Source organism: Eschrichtius robustus, chromosome 6, assembly GCF_028021215.1.
Source record: "Eschrichtius robustus isolate mEscRob2 chromosome 6, mEscRob2.pri, whole genome shotgun sequence".
Lineage (NCBI taxonomy): Eukaryota > Metazoa > Chordata > Mammalia > Artiodactyla > Eschrichtiidae > Eschrichtius > Eschrichtius robustus.
The window spans coordinates 26,628,511-26,634,361 of NC_090829.1; the positions used below are offsets into that span (position 1 = coordinate 26,628,511).

A 5,851-nucleotide genomic window follows, 5' to 3' on the forward strand; every position below is an offset into this window, starting at 1 on the left:
CTGTAACCTTGCTATAGTCATTTATTGGTTCCAGAAATTTTTGTTGTTGTTCACTGTTTGTCAATTATTTGAGATTTTCTGTATAGACAATCATGTCATTTACTAACAGAAACCTTTTTATTTTTCCTTCTATATCTGTATACCTTTACTTCCTTTTCTGGCCCTATTTCATTAGCTAGAATTCCCAGGACACTGTTGAATGGGATCGGTGAAGGAAGGCATCTTGCCTGATGTCTGACCTTGAGGGGAAAGATCCGTTTTCTCCCCATTACCATGAGGTCAACCATAGATTTTTTTGTAGATGTTCTTTTATCAAGTTGAGGAAGTTACCCTCTATTTCTAGTTTTCTGAGAGTCTTATGAATGTTAGGGTTTTGTCAATTGTTTTTCCTGAATTTATTTTTGTGATCATATAGTATTTCTTCTTTAACCTAATCAAATGGTGAATTGCATTAAGTGAATTTCAGTGTTGAATCACCTCTGCATACCTGGAATAAATCCCATTTGCTTGTAGTGTTTAATTCTTTTTATATATGTTTCAATTCAATTTGCTAACATTTAGTTTAGATTTTTGCATTTATGTTAATGAGAGATATTGGTCTGTAGTTTTCTTATAACGCCTTTATTTTGCTTTGATATTAGTGTAATTTTGGCCTCATGGAACGAGTTAGGAAATATTCTCTGTGCTTCTATTTACTAGAAGAGATTGAAGAGAAGGGGAATAATTTCTTTCTCAAATGTTTGTTAGAATTTACCAGTGAAACTATAGGAATGATTTTTTCTTTTGTGGAAAGTTTCATTATCAATTTCATTAATTTCTATCAATTTCATTAATAGATATATGCCTATTTATGTATGTCTCATTGTGTGAGGGTATGGTAATTTGTGCCTTTAAAGGAATTGATCTATTATTTAGGTTATAAATTTGTGAACATAGAGTTTTATTGATCTTTTCAAAGAACAGCTTTTGGTATCATCAATTTCCTCTATTGATTTCTAGTTTTAAATTTCATTAAGTTCTGCTCTAATTTATTTTTCTGCTTGTTTTTAACTTATATTGCCCTTCTTTCTTTAGTTGCCTCAGGTGGAAGCTTAGGGTATTGATTTATACCTTTTTCTTCTTAAATATATGCATATAGTACTATAACTTTCCCTCTAGGCATCACAAAATTTTTGATAAGTTGTATTTTTTTATCATTAAACTATGTATTTACATCATTATATTCACATTGGTTATCAAAATAGTATTTATACTTGAAAGTGTGGACTTCTGAGTCAGTCAGACGGAACTGTGTCAATTCAAGTGCTGTGTTTCTAGCAATTTATTGCTAATAGTCTTCCTCCATGAAACAAGCAGCTGTTTAGACTTGTCTCCTATTGTAGCAGCACGTGTGAAGTTCCGCTTCAGTAACCCATCTGTCCATCAATGAAAGGGCATCCCTTGGTAGTAATAGCTGCCGTCTGAGATGTATTTTTAGGGATGGATCCAGGAGAGCCTGGAGATCCTGGGGATCCAGGTGAGCCTGGAGAACCAGGCAGATTTGTTGCAGGTGACTGGCTGGAGAGGGTAGTCTTTGTTCCACTGGAGAGGGAAAGCTTGAAACTTGGGCTCTGCCGACCAGAAAGATTCGTTTTCAGAAGCACCTCCTTTTCCTCACTTTCTTTTAATTTCTTCCTCTCCATGAATTTACTTACTGGATCCATAATGTCATCATCATTCTAGTTTTGTCAGATGGAGACATGACAGCTTCTCCATCTTCCATGTCATCTTCATCTGTGTTGAACCACATCTCCTCTTCATCTTCTAGTGTTCTGGCGTCTCTTTGATATCTATGATTCCTCAAAATGGAACGCATACTGTCAAGTTTGGGATTATCTTGCCTTTCTCTTTGTTGTTCAAATCTCAGTTTCAATCCTTTAAATGTTTGTACATAATCTACATCTTCCAGTGCTTTCCAGTAATTTTCAATTACATGAGCAGTTAATGATTTTATATCTTCCACTCTAATAAATTCAAACATTTCTATTATGGCAGAGTTCATCAGATTGTAGCGGGATCCATTGTTGAGAAATGCTTTGACTACTGGTTCAAACAAAAAACTTTTCATTATGTAGCAGTTGTAAAACTCATCTTTTAATCCAATAATCTTTCTCTTAAAACGAAGAGCACATAATGCCAAGAAAGCATGCTTCGAGGCCATAAGAACTAACACTCTCCAGAGAATGTCCTTATTAATAATGTAGTTCTTTATGTGGTAGGTATGGTGCTCCACACAAAATGTTAACAGTTCCAACACAAGTGCCAACAACTGGGCAGTCTGAAAATCATCTTTGCTAGGTTTGTCTTCTGTTGTATTTGCCGGTAAGGGAGCAGTAAGGACATGCATACAGTGCTTGTAGAAGAAACCCAGAAATTCAGTCTTTTCTGTTTTATTGGCAGTAGCTAACATGTTTTCTGGGTCAACTAGTGTTCGAAGGAGGCCCATAAGCTGGACTGCTCCTCCAAGTTCAGGGTCTGTATCACAAATCATATGTTCTATAATGAGGTTGATGAGCAAAATATCCTTGTTGGTTATTTTCTGCTCTGTTAACTTCTTACTTACATCATCATTCTGTTGTGCCTCCTGCATGACAAACTCTCGTACCATGGATGGATTATATTCAACCAAGTATGAGAATATATCAGTAGCAGCACTTCGCACCTGTGTGTCATCCATGCCAAGGATGACTTCTAAAGCTGGTAATATACCCATGTTTGACAAAGTCTTGAACAAAGCATCTCTGTTTTGAGGCTGTAGCGTTTGGGAGAACGCACAAAATTCTTTTAAAAAGTTAACCAATTCCTGTCTTTTTTCCTCATCTGTTGCTTCATCTGTTAGCTGTGCAAACAAATCTGTCAGAAATTTTTCATCTTCCTGTAACATACCAACAATTTCTACTTTATTGAAAAAGATAAAAGAGTGAAGTGTTGATAACATATTTTCTTCAAAGACTGAAGGGGTAGGTAGAACCATGTCTTGTATATACTGAACTCTGTATGTCTGATGGATTTTTTTGTTCCAGCTCAGGATCTGATATGGGAATCACTTCTTTAAATTTGGCTGTTTTTGTTAGAAATTCCCTATGTTTTCGTGGTTGTGATAAAGCAGGATCATATTCTAAGCATCCAATGACGTCCATTATACATTCCTCAGAGAACATAACTTCAAAAAGAGCAGTTCGATTCAAGAGGAAGATGCCTTTGATAATTTCACACAAGTGGTGCAGTCCTTCAGTATTTTCCAAATCCTCACACACATGAAAAAGCTCTAAGACCTTTTTAATGTAACCCTCATTTTCCAGTGCTAGTGCAAGTTTTTCACGACGCAGGGGGGAAGGTAAAGATGATGCCACAAGTTCTGCAATTTCCTCAAGGCGACTTAATTCACAAGATGGCAATTCTAAACCTGGCGATGACATATCATCACAACGCTCCTCTTCAGACTCATCTACAAGGTCCTGAGTGATGTCCACTGATGGGTCCTTTCCTTGAACCTGACATATTTTCTCCCAAACTTCATCACATCCAACTTTTTCTTGAAAGCTAAGGGCCAAGTCATAATTTTCTGCTTCAGACCACACAATCAAAGTGTCCTGTTGTTTCTGGTGTGCAGTATTAGGATTTATTTTGGACTCTAAAAGTAGAGAACCGGCGCTCTCGGCCCTGACAAGCAGGGACATGCCCTTCAGCCGCTCCACGTAGCCGGACGACACATGCCCGGTGCCCCGGTCGTCCCACTGCCGGTCCTCGCTGAGCGTGTAAACCTTCACCCGCCGCCGGGTGTCGGTCATCGTGCCGCCCGGGGGCCGGGGCAAAGGCCCCGCCGGAGTCGCCCGGGAAGGGGATCCGGGGAAGGAGGGAGCCGAGGCGAGAGGACGCCCACGAGCGGAGGGCTCGCCGGCCTCACTGCCGCCGCTGGCCGCCCCGGGGCCGCGCTGCCGCACGCGTGGCCCGCCGCCGGGCCCGAGCTCTGGCCCCCGCCTTTCCTCGCCTCCGGCTCCTCGGCGCTATTGTCCAGGCCCGGCAAGCCCGGCCGCCCCGAGGGGGCCGCGCAGCGCTTCGCAGCCTCCCGCCCCGCCGCGCTAGGAACTCGCGGCGCCGTTCACTGCCCTGCTCCCGCCTCCGCCGTGATCTCCGTGAATCTGCTTCCCGCGCCGCCGCCGCCGCCTCCTCAGGCCGCCGCCGCCGCCATGTTTTCCTTCCTGCCACCGGGCCCCGCCGCCGCAGCCGAGGACTGCGCTCCGCTCCCCTGCTCCAAATGTCCCAAGCCGAGCGGCGCCTGGTCCTGCTGCAGCTGCCACCACGACGCGGCAGACTCCCGGTAAGTTGTATTTTTGTTTTCATGTAATTCAAAATATTTGAAAAATTTCTCTTGAGACTTCTCTTTGAACTATGGGATATTTAGAAATGTGGTGCTTCAACTGAAAGCATTTGGGGATTTTCCAGATATATCTCGTATTGAATTCTAGTTTAAAGAGTTTAAATTAACTTAATCTTTAAGATTTTAAATTAACTTTGTTGTGGTCTAAATGCATTTTTTAATTATTTTCAATTGGTTAAGATGTGTTTTATGGCCTAGAATGTGGTCTATCTTGATGAATCTTCCATGTGAACTTGAGAAAAATGTGATTCTAATGATAGATGAAGTATTCCATAAATATCAATTAGGTCCAGTTGATTAATGAGGCTGTTCAGTTCACTTACTGATTTTTCTGCCTACTGGCTCTGTTGATATTTAATAGAGGGATGAAATTTACAAAAATAATCATAGATTCATCTTTTTTTTCTTGCAGTTCTGTCAGTTTTCATCTCATGTTGATTCTCTGTTGTTAGGTGTACACACATAACTTATATATTTTTGGAAAATTGACCCCTTTTAGCATTATGTATTGCTCCTTCTCATCCACAGTAGTTTTCCTTGCTTTAAAGTCTGCTTTGTTGAAAATTAATATGGTTACTCCAGCTTTCTTCTGATTAGTGTTAGCATGGTATATCTTTCTGCATCTCTTTACTTTTAATCTATTTGTGTCTTTATATGATAAGGTTTCTTCTAGACAACATATAGTTGTGTCTTTTTTTTTTTTTCATTTACTGTGACTGTCTCATCTCTGTCTTTATTTGCTATATTTAGACTATTTTCATTAAAATTGATTATTGATATAGTTGGACTAATATTTACCATATTTGTAACTGTCCTCTATTTGCTGCATTTTTGTTTATTTTTTTAATCTTTATTTTTCTTCCTTTTCTAGTTTTAATTGAGCATTCATTTAATATCATTTTCTTTCCTCTTTTAGCATGTCAATTTTCTTTCTTTAAAAAAAATTAGTAGATACTCTAGTTTGCAATACACATTTACAACTAATCTAAGTCCACTTTTAAGTAACACTGCATTACTTCATGGGTAGTGCATTTAACTTGTAACAGATTATCCCCAATTCCTTCCTCTCATTTCACATAACATTTTCATCATTCATTTTACTTATCCATATGCTACAATCACCCAAGACATTGTTGCTATCATTGCTTTAAACAATTAGTTACCTATCAAATCAAGTCGGAAGATGAAAAATGTTTAAAACTTTTCCTTCATTAATTTTTCTCTATTGTTCTTCCTTTCTGTATGTTGATATATGCTATGACATATTTGAATTGCTTCCTCTCCTCTAAGTTATGAGTGGGCTGTTAAAAAAAATCTTTAACCCCTCCACTGGCTCTTAAACCCTTTGATCACTGGTTAGGTGCTCATTTTCATGATTTCTGTCACTCTTTTTTTTTTTTTTTTAATTAATTAATTTATTTATTTATGGCT

The 5,851-nt window shown here is 39.0% G+C and overlaps 1 pseudogene; it reads right to left on the bottom strand.

The window, feature by feature from the left end:
- Positions 1–1,259: 1,259 nt before the first annotated feature.
- LOC137766196 (serine/threonine-protein phosphatase 4 regulatory subunit 3A-like) lies at positions 1,260–4,233 on the bottom strand (annotated as a pseudogene).
- Between the last annotated feature and the right edge of the window lie 1,618 nt (positions 4,234–5,851).